Here is a 17,427-nt window from a genome sequence, read left to right on the forward strand (position 1 = left end):
ATACAATCACTGCAATTTGTCCTAATTGGGCCAATTAAAATTTGGCAAATCTATTAAAGAAAAATCCAACTCACCTCTGTGTGTCAGCATAATAGCGAATAATGAGAACCATAATTTTTGCCACCACTTGCTCATGTGACAAGCCATGAGGGATAGAGTTATGGACCTACTACTTTTATTTCACCACTCATGACTTGCCACATCAATAAGTTGTGGCAAAAATTATGGTTTTAGCATGATTCACGTAATAGTATATGAATATTTTTTAAAGAAAGTTAGATATGGAAGTATTCTTCTTAAAATTCAATATTTTTTTTTTTTTTTTTTTTTGCTCATTCGTTACTCCACTATTTTTCTCCTTTTGAAGGTCATTTCCAACTATTACCAATACAAAACAATTTCCTTTAACTTATAACCGTTGAGGCATAATTTAAGAAATGTGATTGGCTTATTATTGGTTAGATTTAAGCAATATTCTAAAATAAAACATTGTCAAATTTTAAATAGTATTGAGTGAGTTCCAGTTAACTCAACAGTTAAAATCTCTTGTCATAGCTGACTCAATAAAAGTTGGATTCTTTCTTTAATACTTAATTTAAATATTGAGCTTTTCTTCTTAAAAATCCAAAATCGTATTCCTTTTTAATTTTTTTTTATACATACGTTACCTTACTACTTTTCTCCTTTTTAAGGTCCTTTATGATGGTTACTGATGTCAATATTTTTGTAGCTGAATTGGTAGCACTCTATGCACAAAGTACTTCAAGTTCTAAGAGGAAAATGTTCAAACTACAGAATTAGAAATATGTTGTAATTATCTCAATAACTCTGACATTGTGTCAACCACTTGCTCTTTGATACTTAAGTTAGATACCAAACTTTTATTCTTGAAATCCAAAGCAATTTTTCTTTTTTGAAAATATGTTTTTGTGCTTGCAATACTCCATTATTTTTCTCCTTTTTGAGGTCATTTCTGTCGGTTACTAATAGGGAACCGTTTCCTTGAATTTTGTTATTGTAATAAATGATAGGTAGCAACTTATAACCGCCAAAGTGTAATTCAAGAAATGTGATTACTTCATTATTGACTAGATTTTTGCAAGATTTTGAAGCAAAACTTTTGTTACAGATTGAATAGCTCTGACATTGTGTCAATGTCTTGCTCTTTGATACTAGGTTAGACTTTAAGGTATGTAATTGCTTTTTCTTCTTATTTTCTGTTTTCAAAAATAATTTTTAATTTTTGAAACTAAAAATTTTTTTTGGCAATTCAAAATAGACAGAAAATAAAAATTTGTGAAGGAAACTGAAAACATGCAAAAGACTGTTTTTAATTTCTAATTTTCAAAAGTCAATGAAAATATGCATTTAATTTAATAAATCTATCTCATTTAATGAATTAGCATTAAAATTCAAATCCTAGTAACAACATATTTTAGTATTTTTTTTTCTTCAAAATTTTTTTTTTTTTTAATTTCAACTAACCAAACATGTTTTTCATTTCAAAAATACAAGAAAATTGTTTTTTCTTTATATTCTTAAAAACAAGTTTTTGAAAAAAGAAAAAAGAAAAAAACTATTACCAAACATAACCTAAACCTTTTGCTGTGGGCTTTTTTGTTATATTGGACTAGGTTGCCTCCTGCAGTATTGGGCCTAAATATTCTGAGTAAGAGAGTTGAGACCGGTCCAACTGCAACTTAATTTGGTCCGGCTTGTGTGCAAACTATGCCACATTTGCCAAGAGCATGCTTACGGCAGACAGAGCTATTTTAGATGAGTCGTGACAGGTAGACATGATAATAATAAAACAAAAGAAAGTACTTTGGCTTCTTAATTAAAGTGAATAAATAATCCCTAATTAAGAAAGATAATCACAATAACAATAATCACTTTTATAAAGAAAGCAAGGGGAATAAGTGGGTAGTATATGTGTTAATCAAAAAAGAAAGAAATCAAATCAAAATCTGACCTACAAGACCAAAACCAAAGAGTGAAGAACATTTCTTCTCAACGCGAATAATCTCTTGAGAAAATCTTATCATGGAAATTAATCACTTTAAGGAAAACGGACCTAAATGGTTGGTACCCAGGAGAATTCTTTACTTCTGGCAGAGAGCAGGACTTTGAGAGGGAGAGAGGGAATCAACCTATTGGTGCATGTTTGCCGTTCTAACTCTCTACTTTTTCTTTCCTTATCTTCTAGTATTCCCTTTTTTTTTTTTTTCTTTTTCTTTTTTTCTTTTTTCTTTCTTCTCTTTTTCTTAATACTTGTTTTCTATTCCATGGTTTTTTCTTTGAAGTTCCTATTACCGTGATTGTTGTGTCCCTTGTGCATGGCAAGGGCCTCTTTTTATAGTGTCTTTCGTGACCAGGTTTTATTATTTTATCCCTTAACCACCTTTGTTTGGTTTGGATGTACTTGCCAACCACCATTGGTCCGTCTGTATGCCACTCCCCATCACCAGACAAAGAAGTCTTTTTGTTTGTTTGTCTGTCGTGGCACCCTTTCCTACTACGGTGTGGGTGCTCTCTCTCCCTATCTCTCATGGCGTGCACCTAGTGGTTCTAACTCAACCTTGCTTCTTTTGGGTAGTATGTCATCCCAGCAGGATACTTCCCCTAAAAAAGCCTAAGTAGGAACCTCAAAATAAGTTTTTTCCCTCTCCCCACTGCCAAACCATGCCCTCTTACCTCTGACCCATGACCTCACTGTGTCCTGTATTAGTTGGGTACAGGCTAGTGATGTTTGGGCCTTACGCGTGCCTCTCTTCTATGTATGTCAAAAATCTGCCATCCGTCGTGGTTGGCCTGCACAGTCTGCCGTCCGTCTTTGACTTCTTATGTGAGCTACTTTTTTATTTCCCTTTCTTTTATGGCTTGCCCCATTCAGGGGCTGGGTTTTACTTGATGGTGGGATTTGCCTTCTTCAGCCCATTGCTACCTTCTCCTACCATACCACTTTGTCATTCTTGCTGTGACATTGTTTACCCCAATCCTGCTGAGCCTCTTTGGGTCTGTCGTTTATTCTTCTCTCAATAGCTCAGTACGACCATGGTTCTTTTATTATATTACTAGCGAGCTCGTGTCCCATTTGTTTTCTCTTGGGTATCCTTGGCCCATTTTCTTTCCTCGGGCTTTCTTGGCTATTTTCCTAACTTTGCATTCTCATGAGCTTTTACTAACTTCTTTAGGCTTCCCCAGCCCAATTACCTTATCCCTCATCCTTAAAGCTCATGAGCTTGCCATCAACCCCTTACTTTCTTTGCATTCATTACTTCGAGTCTACTGTGGCTCATTCTCACTTTTTCACATCATATACTACCCATGGGTTTGCTATTTCTCTCTTTCTAGGCTCCTTTAAACTCATTTACCTCCTCAAGGCCCATTTGTTTATTTCATGGACCTGTGATCCATTATTCCTACCTTTTGGGTTTAATAGTTTTTTTTTTTATCTATTTACCAACTCCTTTCTGCTCGTGTTGCTAGCCTTCTTCTTTCTTTTTGACTTTCCAAAATGACCATCCACACCTTTCTTCTTAAAATCTAAAGCCATTTTTCTTTTTTGAAAAGATTTTTTTTGTGCATACGTTACTCCATTATTTTTATCCTTTTTAAGGTCATTTCTAATGGTTACTAATAGGGAACCGCTTCCTTGAATTTTGTTTTTGCCATAAATGGCAGGTAGCAACTTATAACCGCCAAAGTGTAATTCAAGAAATGTGATTAGTTCATTAATGGGAAGATTTTTTTTCAAGATTTTGAAACAAAACTTTTGTTATAGATTGAATAGCTCTGACAATGTGTTAACCTCATGCTCTTTGACAAGGTGTACAAAGTATAACAATGATCATATCTTAGGGTACAAAACGTGCACTTGAAAAGTTTAGGGTGCAAAATGTAATATGTAATATAATTTAGAGTGATAAAGTGTAATTTTTCCCAACTTACAAATATCGATTTATAATCCAAGAAATGCAATTAGCACATTATTAGCTAGATTTTCTTTTTTGCAAGATTCTTTAACAAAACTTTGCCAGAGACCTAATAGCATTGATGTGGTGTGACTGGTGTCAATTTTGGGCTCTTTCATACTAAAGTTAGATATTGAACTACCCTTGTGCATCTTTAGCATAATGGTCACTCTACAAATATAAGTCCTTGTGGAATAAGGGTCGGTCATTGGTGTTCAAGTCTTTATGAGAGAGATTCATACTCTACTTATTTTATGTATATGTTAACCCACTATTTTTCTCCTTTGTAAGATCATTTTCGATGGCCACCGATAAGGAACCATTTCCTTGAATTTTGTTATCATAATAAATGCAAGGTAGCAACTTATAACCATTTGTGGTGTGATTTATGAAATGTGATTAGCCCATTGTTGGCTGAATTTTTGCAAGATTGTGAAACAAAACTTTGTTACTGACTGAATAGCATTGATGTGGTATCAACCTTGTGCTCTTCAACACTTAAGTTAGATATTGATCTTAATCATTCGATGTGCACTTGGTTTATGAAAGATGCTTAATAATTTTGAAATTAATTAGACTACACGTGTTATATTTTGACAAAAGAATATATTAATAAAAATGTTTGAATTATCACAAAGTAATATTAAGAATAATACAAATTTTACTACATAAAATTTAGAAACTAATATATCAAATTTTAAATTCAGCACAAAAAATATTTCAATTATGTTATTGATGTGATACCAATCAAATTCACTGTTACAACAATTTATAAAATTTTTGTAGTAACATTGATAATAGTTTTAATATTTCTCATATCGTCTAGAAAATTTATTTGTTGAAATTGTATGTTGATGAACCAAATTAGATCTCCCGTCAAAGTTCAAGTGTGATATTTATAAAAATCCTTAAATAGATGTGAAATTGTCATTGCAGCCATCATATCATGGATTAAAAAATGTTGGTTCACAATAATTGCATTATCGATTTAGATTATGGTCCATAGATTTTTTTTTTTTTTTTTTTTTTTTTGGGTATATCTAACTAGATGGCACTGTTATTTGTTGAAATTGTAAGTTGATGGAAGTTCAAGTGTGATATTTATAAAANCCTCCGCCAAGAGTGAGCTCCAAACGCACCAAAACGACGAATCCAATGCCATTTCGTATCTCGATGTTCTTCAACGTCGGTGTACAGAAGCGTTTGAAGCGTTCGTTGGATCCTTAGCCGAGTATCTGGAAGCCGAAAAGCGACTTGGTGTGCTGAACACCAGTGTTTCAGAACAGCGAGAGGTGTTGCGAAAGCTCAAGAAGGAATCGGCACAGAAAGGGAAGGAGGTTGCTGTTCTGAAAGGGAAATGGAAGCGTTGCCTTAGGTCTCACTTGGTCATTAAGAATGAAAAGAATCAGTTTGCTGAGCAAGTGACGAAAGAACGAAAGATCGTCCAAATGATCGAGGGGCGTTGCGACGAGATCAAGGCTGGTGTTAAGCGGTGTAAAGAGACTCTGTACTAAACCAATGTAATGTTCATGGTAATTCTCCCTAAATCAAAACCCCCAATCTTTTTTTCTTTTTCTTTTTTTTGGTTGCAAACTCTAATAACTTCTTTGAGAAAATGATAGAGAAATAAGTCTAGAAAAATAAATAATAACAACTTTTTTTTTTTCACAATGCTGTGCCTTGGGAGGGAATAAATCATGAAATTGATTTATTTAAAAGATTTTTAAGGAATGCCCGTTTAGTAAATATTTTTTAAAATTATTTTATGCAAAAAAAAAAAAAAACTTTTTTTAATTGTTATATTTTTTATAAAAGTAGTATTAAAATTTTTGTAAAATAGTTTATTTGTTAATACCTATAGAGCATGTGTTACCCAACTCATATTTTAAATAGATATCTTTTTTTCTATTTTTATTTTATGTTGTGATTTGAATATGATAAAAGTAGTATACCACGTGGTTGTCTCACTTCAAAGCAATGATATACCTATCACAATCACAACATGCCACCTTATTAAGTTGTGATTTTTTTTTTCTTGGGTATCTCTAGCCTTGTTCATGCATATGCTCATGCTTGAGACACATCTTTATTTGACATCAGTATCACATGTATCCATCTTTTATCAATCTAAACATTTCCCTCAAAAATTGTGACCAATAGCTACTAGGCTTATGCTACATTAACGGTTGTAATTAATTCTTTTGTCATTGGTTGTGCTCCATGGGAAGGTCCACCTAGTCCTAATTTTCACTTTCTGTGCTTACATAATAATAATAATAATAATAATGTGTCATTTGAGTTAGAATTTATTGTTCAAGTGAGAAGATTGATTGTGGCTCACCTAATAATATTTAGCATTCAATAAGTTGTGTTTTTGTAAGTTAGGCATGTCTTGTCTTTGTTTGAAAATATTGCAGTTTCTTATTGCACTCTTTATTTTGTTTTGAATTTTTATAAACAACTTATGGGATGCAAGGAAAGGGAAATGTTCTATAAATGCCTTCTAAAACTCTGCTTGCAATTGTCAAAGTGAAAATACATTGTTAAAGTATTGTCGTTCTATCTTGATACTATAGAGAGCCCTAGTATAACAAAATAGTTAAGAGTCAACTGGAAAAGGTTTGTTCTTGAGTCCATTTAATTGTGAATTTCATCATTTCATGCATTTTTTAAAATATATAACTTCAACAGTTTGGTTGCACTTCAACCTGATGCGAGTTACATTTTCTTTGACTATTGCAATTTGTGCTATAGTTATGATCTCAGAAATTGTGCGCTAATTTAATTAGATATGAACTTGTATTTGACTTTACCATTATTTGTATTTTTTCTTAAGAGAGTTGGCTTCACATTTTGAGAGCCCTCTAGTGTCTTTTTATTTGATGATAGCTCAGGTTTAGAGACCCAAAACTCCCTGAGGAGGCTGGATTGGTACGAGAACAATTAGAACTTAGAAGAAGTATCATTGGGTGTAGAGTGAAGAGTAGCAAGTAGCAACATAGTAAAATTTTATACTATAGTTATGATCTTAGGAATTTTATACAATGTTGTACAGTTTCTATTTGTTGAAATTTGGAGTTACACTTGCTCATCTGCAATGTACTTGTGCTTTTTCACAGGTTGGTGGTGATCGATGAGAGCTTGGCTTCGGCAGCTACTACCAATATTTTGATTGCTCTTTTGATAGAGGGAAACCAACTTTTGATGATATCTATTTTCTTCTTTGTTTTTATTGTACTTACCAAATGAACTTGGATAGTACATGGGCTTCTCTTTCCCATGCCTCAACTGGAAGATGTTGATTATAACAGCTTTTTGTTAATGCATGTAATCACCATTCTCTTAGTTTCTTCATCATTACCCTTTTGTCTTGACGGGAACTGACAATAAATTCCTCACCTTCCAACTCACTCACTCCTCCTCGATGGCAGAATCGGTGGCCTCGAGGGTGGCTCCGTCATTCCGGGCTCAGTGGTGACGTGGCTTGACCGAACCATAGGGTTATTGGTATGAGTCTGACTACTCATATTCATATTGTTGTCAAGAAGTTCAAGTTGTGCACAGAAATTGTCCTCATCGAGAGGTTAGTGAAGCCACGCTGCCATTTCATCTTCTTGCATAAATAGATGGCTGTTTTTCTCGTTCTCTTGTTCCAATTCCGATGGTGGAGATCCTCTTATAGATCTTTGGTTCTGACTCTGCATAACTACTTGCCTGTTTTGCCACAACGGTTCCATGATCTCCTCTTCAGGCCTGCGTATTTCTCACTCTCCGTCAAAATATTTTGAAATTTCAATAAAGAATTGATTAAAGAAAGCTTACAAAGGTGATTTTCTGGAGCAACAAGACATTGCACAGCACCTTCTATAACAACGTTTTTTTTTCTAGCAGTTGCGAAAGCCGCCACTATGGGTTACCTACTGCGGCTGTTAGGGAATGAGTATCTTAATTCTTTCTCTTTCTCTCTATCACCATTCTAAACTCTCTCTCATTTAATTATTCCCATTATTTCAGTTCTTACTTTATCCCACATCAATCCTGTATGGACCAAGAATAGCAGGCCGGCCTTGAATTATGCCAAACCCATGTCCATTGAGATAGCCTCAGCCCAAGTCAAGCCCATACAGTCGAGCAGTTTAGAGTTAGCCGAGCATTTGGGAAGTATCCTAGATATGCTGAGAACAAGAGATAATCCCTTAGGGGGAAATTGCCAACGAACAATAAAACCCAGTATCAAGCACAAGTTACTAAGGAGTCATTTCAAACAGCAGGAGATGAGTCCCTCCTGACAAGTAATATGATATGGGGGACCCATTGACATGCCAAATATTTCCTATCATGACTATCCCACTCAAAGAATGTTATATATAAGAAGGTAGAGTTAAGAATAAGGGGTTGGAACAAAAATTTGAGGGGACCATTAATCACTTCTTTGGACTTCCTATTGTGGGATAAGCTCAATTCAGAGTACAAGTGAATTGAGGGTTTAGGCCCAATGTTATTGAAAATCGACCACCACAAATCCCATTTTGCTTTTTTATTCTATTAGTTTTTAATTTTAACCCCCTTTGACTTTTGCCCAACTCATGCATTTATTTTCACTTTGATTTTTAATATATACATATAATTGACTAGTAGCTTAAAAAAAGATTATTATTATTATTATTATTTATTTATTTTTATACAAGATAGAAATTATACTCTAACATAATCTAAATGTATATGTGTGTGAAACTTCCTCTTGGAGACTTAAACCCCAACCCTTACCCTTCACACTCCATAAGTACTTATACTTGTGAAGTGACCATCACACCAAATGTATTATTAAATTTTAATCTTTAATAGTTTCGCAGTATTATTTAGTATATTTTAGTATTTTACTTTTAGACTATTAAAATTTATATAATTTAAGTTTGTTATAAAATTTGTATCAACTCCTATGAAAATTCCTATCTATTTTTAGTATTAGATTTTTTTTTTTTTTTTCTATTTAACACAACAACTTTTCAAAATCATCTATATCAAATTATCTATTCTACATTCTAATTTTATTTAAATAATCATTTTTCATTCTTTATTAATTATATGATATATAAAGCTGCAATTTAATAAATTTACACATTTTTAATCAAAACTTGATTAATGTAAGTAATTTTAAAGAACAGGTATATTTGACCCATTTTTCCATTATTTCATGTATTCAAGTGCTTCGTCTATAAAAATTTATAAGGTTTGGCTTATCAGTTTTTTTAAAAAGTAAATCTCTTTTTACTTTAATGAAAAACTACTGCACTGCCGCTAAATAAAACATTGGACTAAAATCTATTGAAAAAAAAAAAAAAAAGGAAGTAAGCCTAACCAAATTTATAAGAGCATCCACACCAACTCGTGGAAACTCTTCTTAAATACAAAAAGTGCTCCAATTTACACATTTTATCCCAAAAACCTTCTGTGGGGCCCGTGGGCCTCATAGCCTCAGCCCATTGTGTAGTAGGCCCGAGGCCCGCGCCGAGGAAGGATGACCATCCAAGGCTAAATTAGGGATAGACTCTTTTTTGGACCCACGCCGAGGACCTCTTCGTCCTCGGCATACTAAGGATAATTTTGGGAAGGGACAAGCCCAGAGCAAGCTGTCACCTCCACATTTAATGCATTCACCTAACCCTTCTGGCCGCATTAATGGGGATGCAACCCTTTAGCAGGGCGACGTTGATCAGTGTGAACCACTTGAGTGTTGATCAGGCCTCTAATATGACGGACGGTCAGAAGAAAGGCGAATGGATGATCAACAGATGAAAGAACGAGATAGGACAATGAAGACTATATAAAGAGGAGCGAGTAAAGTTAGCAGGGGGGAAGAAAAAGAAAGAAGAAAAAGGACTCCTCGGCCATGGTCCGAAGAGCATCCCCCGGTTGTAAATAGTTCTAAGTATTCTTTTATAAAAGAAGAGAGTTCATACTCGGTGAACGACGGCCAGCGCCTAAACCTTCAATCCACTCTCTACAAATTTATTGTTTGGGGCTTGTTGGGCAAACAATCCAAATTGAGTCCCCACAATTGGCGCCGTCTGTGGGGAGGATTAGTGCGCTGGCCGGCGCACCAGACGATTGTTCTAAGTGGTCGTTTTACAATAGGTTGGCAAAAAAAAAAAAAAAAAATAGAAGATTCAACACACAAAAGAGAAATCTTGATATTATTTCATAAATAGAAAAATTACAAAATACAATCAGAGGCTCAGGCAGGCGTGTTTTACAAACAAATTTACAAGCTAATCCTACAATCAGAGGCCCAGGCGGACCCGTCCTAGAACTAGTTAGAGGGAAGTGTCAACCAGTTCCCTTATTGGCATCAAGAGAATGGGAGAACTTGACACTAAGAGGGTGGAAGGGAGGCTGGCTTGCTTCAAAGCCACCAACAACTCCTTTCTCGGAGCGGCGGAGCTTGAACAAAGAGAGGAGCAGATGCAGGGGCTCCGGGACACCCTCCCCCGTGATGTTCCCTTGATTCTCTCCAATCCTCTCGAGTGTTGGCCGTTGGAGACGGCAACACTCAAGCACCACCCATGACATGAATTTGCACGTCTTCTTCGTCGGGGGTGCACTCCGAGGAGAGACGTTAGGTATTTCAACGACATCCCTCTGGGCCACCGTGTATGGCGCCATCGGGGTTAAGAGAGAGAGAGAGAGAGAGAGAGAGAGAGAGAGAGAGAGAGAGAGAGAGAATTTGAAGAGCTTGAATTTAGGAGGGGAAAGCTGTTAGTGTTGCTTGCTTATATACTGTTCGTTACGCGGGTTCTTTCAATCTAGGCCGTTGATCCTTTTGATGGAGTTAAGCAGAAATTTTGGACGGTAAAAGATTGACTTGGATTCTGTTGGACTGGCGGGAAGTTAATTATTTTGGATAACAGAATTATGTTGGGGCAGTGATCGGGTCACAAGTTGGTGAACTAATTATCTCAAGGTACTCATTGAAACTTCTGGGAGCATAGGAGTTAATTGACGCAGTTACCCTTAATGGGAATGAAAATTTAACTGCACATAAATCTACAAATACAAAAATTGTTGCTACCCAAACTAAGTACTTCTTATAATATGCAATGGCTTGGACACGTTGGTGATATATGCTGACCCCAATTGTTGGAGACTTGGGAGTTCACTTCCTGAGGGTGATGTTGAGTGATAGGTTGCAGTATATAGTATTTTTGTTCGTGTTAAAAATAAATCTTAAGTTGTTTGCAAGCTGCAGGTGCAATTTAGTCTTGGATTCTCTAAATGCTTTCAGATAAATTTTGGTTTAGATCGAAATTTGACCTTTAGTGCCGCATATCCTTTATTGAATGTGTTTTGTAGCAAAAGTCATTAGGATAAATTGGGTTCTGTACATGAATAGCACATATCTATTACAAATTTTGTGATTAAAGAGTCAGTGAATGGCTAAGAAGTCATTTTGATTTATGTACAGAAGACTGTAAAAGTTTAGTCATATTCCTTGCATGTAATTGATTTGTGCCTGTCGTGTGTGTCAAAGCTATTTGGAGGGGTGAACTCCTTAAAAGTAGTCTTGTTTTCAACTTTTTATTGCTTCATGAAAGTTTTACTTTTTGTGGAGTGGCAAATGATTGGCTTTTGCTTAAGTCAATATTTCAGTAGTTATAAATTGTTAAATTTGCAATACCAGAATGGTCGACGGGTCAAAAAAATACAGAGGTAATGGATCCCTAGAAGCTATGACTAAAGGGAGTGATCAAAGGTATATAGTCATAAAGGTGGGTTTCATTCTGAAAGTCTCTCTTAATATGTCCTCTTGGATGTTCCTTGTGCCTTTAATAGCACCACTTTCCTCTTGAAATCAATTGAAATGGGTTTTTGAGATGGGGCATGGTGCATTTGGCATTCCACCCTTGGTGGTGGTGTGAGTTTCATGGTTGGTGCGATCCCACTTTAGTGTGTGAGTTACTTTACATGAGCAAAATGTCTCCTCTTCATTCTTATTCTTCCTCTTTTTTTTTTCCTCATTCTCTCTCTCCCCACTCCACCCCCCGCCCGCCCGTTCTCCATTGTTATATGGAAAAAGTGTAATTCTTTACAAATTTTCTTAGACATTGGCTTGGTTTAGCTATTCTCAGAAGATGTAATCTTGACGACTAATCGGTATATGATAATATGGACTGACAACAATCTTTTATTTGGTTTGTTCAGGTCCGGACAGGAGCTACACAAGTTGAAGGTGGCGTCCATTAGGACTGATATTGGGTCGGGTCGGGTCGGGTTCACTGTGACCCGAAACCCGACCCGATAGGAATCGGGTGTGACTGTCTGAAACTCGACCCGAACCGAAAAATCGGGTCTGCAATCGGGTCGGGTTTCCGGGTCTCGGGTTGGTCTTTTTTTTTTAACCCAGAAAGGTTCATTGGGAAAGCAATAGACTTCAAAGGCCATGATTTTGAGCTACTACCTTTTGGGGCTGGTACATGGAGTTTGCCAGAGAACATGAAGATTGAAGATTTAAACATGGATTTGTTCACACCTTAAGGTCATGCTATTAGTGTAATCTATATCAGTATATCTTGCTGCTATTAGCTAATGAATAAGCTCAATTACTGGACTTCCACTGTTAACAAAAAGCTGATTGGTTTGATTCATTTGAAAGCATTTATTCATGGTTGGTCTTTCCCTTAACATCTAATCTTCAAGCCTAACCTTCTCTCCCTCAAACACAGAGGGGGAGTGTCAAGGATTAGGAATAGGTCCTTACATTATCATCAACCAAAATATTTTCCAAAATCAATTCCAAATGCAAATAGCAAGAATGAAACTAATCCATATATCACCCCCACGAATTCAACTAAAAGTTAAAACTAACTTCCATTCTTGATATCTCACTCGCACTTTGTATAGAAACATATGATAAATGAGTTAAATTATAATGCTCATACAAGCGTTTCAATACACTTTCCACACGGTCAGTAATAACCTTAGCAACATTCTTCCCATACAAATTTGATAAACAATAATTCAAATAATCCAACTTCTTTCGAGGATCAAGCACCACAGCAACATACAAAAGCACATTTCCCTTCTTTGATGAATCCTCCCTGCTCCCCCAATACTTATCAAACTTCTCTTTCATTGTTTTTGCCATTGAGTACACAAAATGATCCTCACTCCTAGAAAAGTGATCTATCTTTGTTTTAATCATATATATCTCATCAAAGAAAGCATTTGATGTCACATACAAGGAACCTGAAAACCTCTTTGTGGCATTATAAAAAAGTTTCAAAAACTTAACAAATTTTCTACAAGTCTCCCAATCATCCTCATTTGGAGGTCTCCTATCATAGTCCCCATCCCGAAAGTGTAAAATATAATCAAGACTTCATGTTCCATCTGCTTGAATGCATGTTCAAACTTTTCAGCATTTTCTAACATTTTATAGGTAGAGTTCCATCTAGTGGCCACATCCAAACATAGAATAGTCTTTGACTCTATTTTCACTTTCTCTACACACCTCTTGAAGGTTTGTAACCTATTTGGAGAAGCTTTCACATATCTAACTGCATGACGCACCCTATCAATTGACTTATTATGATGTTTTAAGCCATCGGTCACAATAAGATTCAGGATGTGAGCACAACACCTCACATGAATAAGTTCATTCCCCAAAATAGTACCTTTCCACATAGTAGTAGCTTCTTTCAAGTAACTAATGGCTACGTCATTTGAGGAAGCATTATCCACCGTCAAGGTAAAAATCGCCTCAATATTCCACTCTTCTAAACAAGATTCAACCATTTTGCCAATGGTTTCCCCTTATGATTATCAACAATACAAAAATTCAAAATTTTTTTATGTAACTTCCAATCATCATCTATAAAATGACAAGTAAGACACATGTAATTAAAATTTTGTATTGAAGTCCATGTGTCAGTGGTAAGGCAAAGCCTACAGCCTCTCAAGGCATTTCTCAACTTATCCTTCTCTTCAAAATAAATCCGACTCACATCTTTAGCTACCGTGAAGCGAGATGGGATATTAAAATTAGGTTGAAAGACATTACAAAACCTTCTAAATCCTTGATTCTCTACAAATCTAAATGGAAGCTCATCCAATATGATCATTTCAGCAAGAACTTTTCTACCCACAACATTTGTAAAAGTCCTAGGCACTAGATTTCCCTCCTCTACATCCTTGGACAATGGTTCTTGTCCATCATGCAATTCATTAAGATATTCAGGACAAATGGGTGTATGGTTTTTAAATTAGATGTCCCATAAATTTTGCTATCAGCCATGTACTCCTTGCTACAATATATGCATCATGCCTTAGTTCTACCTTCCTCATCTATAAACCTCTCAAAGTGGTCCCAAGCCGTTGATGATGATTTTCTCTTATTAGGATTAGAAGAAGATATCACCTGCGGTGGACGAGGAGGTCTCATGGTTGGTCTTGTAGTGGCAACATCAGGTTTTGTAGGCTCCATTGAATCCATGACCTAGTACCACACAAAACAAAGATAAGAAACAGTTCATTCATTCTCTTAAACAACTAGCACACNGAACTTTGAAATGCCAAAATAGATAATAAGTTAATGACAGCTGACCCCTAAAACAACTGTTAAGTAAATTTATAAGAACACAATCATTTCTACAAACACAAGTTTGGCTATCATCAAGAAGCCTCCCATCTTCAATCCTAGCAAGACTCCCACCTTTTAAATGATGCCGCCAACATTTGTGATCAAAAGCACAACAGTTTCATGGATCTTCTCTACACAATATCTTCTCACATAGCACCTAGAGTTCAAGTAAAATTAGAGCTGAAATAATTAGTTCCAGCAAGAGTAAATTTTTTAAGACAAATATTCATTCTCTTAAACAACTAGCACACATGAAAAAAAAAAAAAAAAAAAAGACCTTGTACAGAACCGCAAATACCCATATTAAATAACAAAAAAACCCATTACAGAAACTCAAACACCCAAATAGTCAGATCAGACAAAATGTTAAAAACTGTAAAAACAAAATCTAGACAAAGAAACTGCAGGCTGCAGGCTATTTCCTTGTATAGTGACTAAATCCAATTGATTAAGAGAATAAAGTGGAATGCCAATCTCTTAAGTTATCAGAGGGCAAACAAAAATCTGCTCACATTTTTCTACATCTCCCAACAAGCATACATGGTTTCTAGGAGTTTCAACAAAGAGCTCACTCTCATGGCCAAACACAGTAATTGAGGTGATCAATGTGTTTCAAGATTTTTAACTGGGTTTCTTATTTGGAGCATCTAAACTGTGACTTTTTATCTAAATTTCAAGATTCGCGAAAAATGTTGATTTGTGCAAGACCAGATATAGATATTGGTTTTTAGTCCGCAATGCTTGATATGTATGAGATATATATGCTTTTTCAACATACACCACATAAGGCAGGATTTTCTTTTGTGTCAACATACATGCTTGTTTTGTGCTTGAATAATAACCTGATTTGCTCTATGCAACATCCAGAAGTTGGTAATTTCATTCCTAAATAAATAGGAAAGTAACAAGTGGGTGATACAATTACAAGTTCAATATAAGGGGAGCCTACAAAGCTACATAGAAAAAATAATGCAACAGGTATTTGACTACCTCAAGGGGATAAATTACAGTGATGACATAATAGGTATTTGACTACCTCAAAATCTTGCATAGAACAAAAGGTAAAACAGGAAGTCTAAAAATAGCCACAAGACAAGCACCATAAAGGCAAATACCATTGCAAGGCCATGGGCCACATTCACATAGACCAAGTTCTAACTTCCAATAAATGGCATTTCTAGGAGTTGGATGCTAGACATGGTATCAAATGCTTGCCAACACAAGTTGAGGTCCACAAATATAAAAAGCCCAGGTTTCAAACTAAGGCTGTGTTTGTTTCAACTTCAAACTACTTCCGGAAATCAATTTCCGTAAAATTGATGTGTTTGGCTGCCTAGGAAAATTGGGTCAACGGAAATCAATTTACCCTTTGACCGAAAATAAGCCCTCATCTGGTGGAAATGCATTTCACCTTCCATTTTACCTTCAAACAATTTTCGGAAAAAAACTTTCTCAACTCTCCAAGCTCTCTCTCACACAGCAACACATCTCCAAGCTCTCTCTCACACAGCAGTACTCCGATCCGGTCCAGACCATACTCCAAGCTCCAAGCTCAGCAGCAAGTTCAGACGTCCGATCTGGTCCAAGCGCCGTGTCGCCTTCGCTCGATCTCGCCTTCGATCGCCGGCGATCGCCTTCGATCCGAGCTCCGATCCACACCAAGCACCGCGTCGCCTTCGCTCGATCTCGCCTCCGCTCGAGCTCGCCTCTGCCCGCGATCTCGCCTCCGCTCTAGCTCGCCTCTGCCGGCGACCCATGAACCCAAAGCCCAAAGTGTTCGACCCAGACCTAGACTTTTGTTTGTTTAAAGTTTGATTGTTGTTGTTGTCGCCGGAATCTTGTTGTTGTTGTTGCGTTGTTGTCGCCGGAATGAAAAAATGGTAGGAAAATAGTTATTTTCCTAATAGAACCAAACACATGAACTCAATTTTCCACAACAATTTTCATAATTCAACCAAACACTTAAAAATATTTTCCTTTTCCGGAAAATAGCATTTCCGAAAAATATGTATTTTCCGGAAAACATTTTACACGAAACAAACACAGCCTAAGACCCCTAAAGCATCATTTTTGGCAATGATGTGTCTACCTCACAAAAATGTTGGCACGAAGCAACACATGGCAGTCATGGGACGCCAAACCTTCATCTTGGCACCATATATTGGACTACCGTAGACACACATTAGCCACCGGGGACTGGGCCAAGGATTACTTCCATTTGTGTATCACAGGACCCAAGAATTCAGCTTCATTTAGTTTCATTCAATATGGTTCAACACACTTATCCAAAAAAATATTACTATGGATCAACACAACCATGATTCTGAAATCTTAGATTCCATTTAGTTGATCTTTCTGTTTTTAATATTTTTTTTAAAATGCTCAATTTCTAAAATTAACAAAAGAGCCATCATCTGATATACTTCTACAGATTAGTGAAGAATTTCCATTATAAAAAATAAAGAACTTCTATGCTTGGTCATGATATACTTCTATTTTGAATAAGTTTATTATCAATTGGAAAGCTACTTCATTCATCAAACCTTCAGGATATAGAAGTTCGTCCACAAGAACTTATCTTTAGCAAAACCCAGAACACCCATTGGAGTGAAAAGCATAGAGAAAACAAGAACTACACGTACCTAGCACTGTAGAGACAGATCTGGCGGTTTGAAACTACAAAACTCCAACTGGGTTTTTGTTTTTGTTCTTGTTCAAACTTCAAAGAGAGAACAACAAACTGCAGGAAAATCCAATACTGTGTATAATGAGTGAAGAGAGAGTAAACCCAGAAAGTAAAAAAAAAAAAAAAAAAAA

Source organism: Quercus suber, unplaced genomic scaffold, assembly GCF_002906115.3.
Source record: "Quercus suber isolate HL8 unplaced genomic scaffold, Cork oak 2.0 scaffold_1000, whole genome shotgun sequence".
In the NCBI taxonomy this organism is placed as follows: domain Eukaryota; kingdom Viridiplantae; phylum Streptophyta; class Magnoliopsida; order Fagales; family Fagaceae; genus Quercus; species Quercus suber.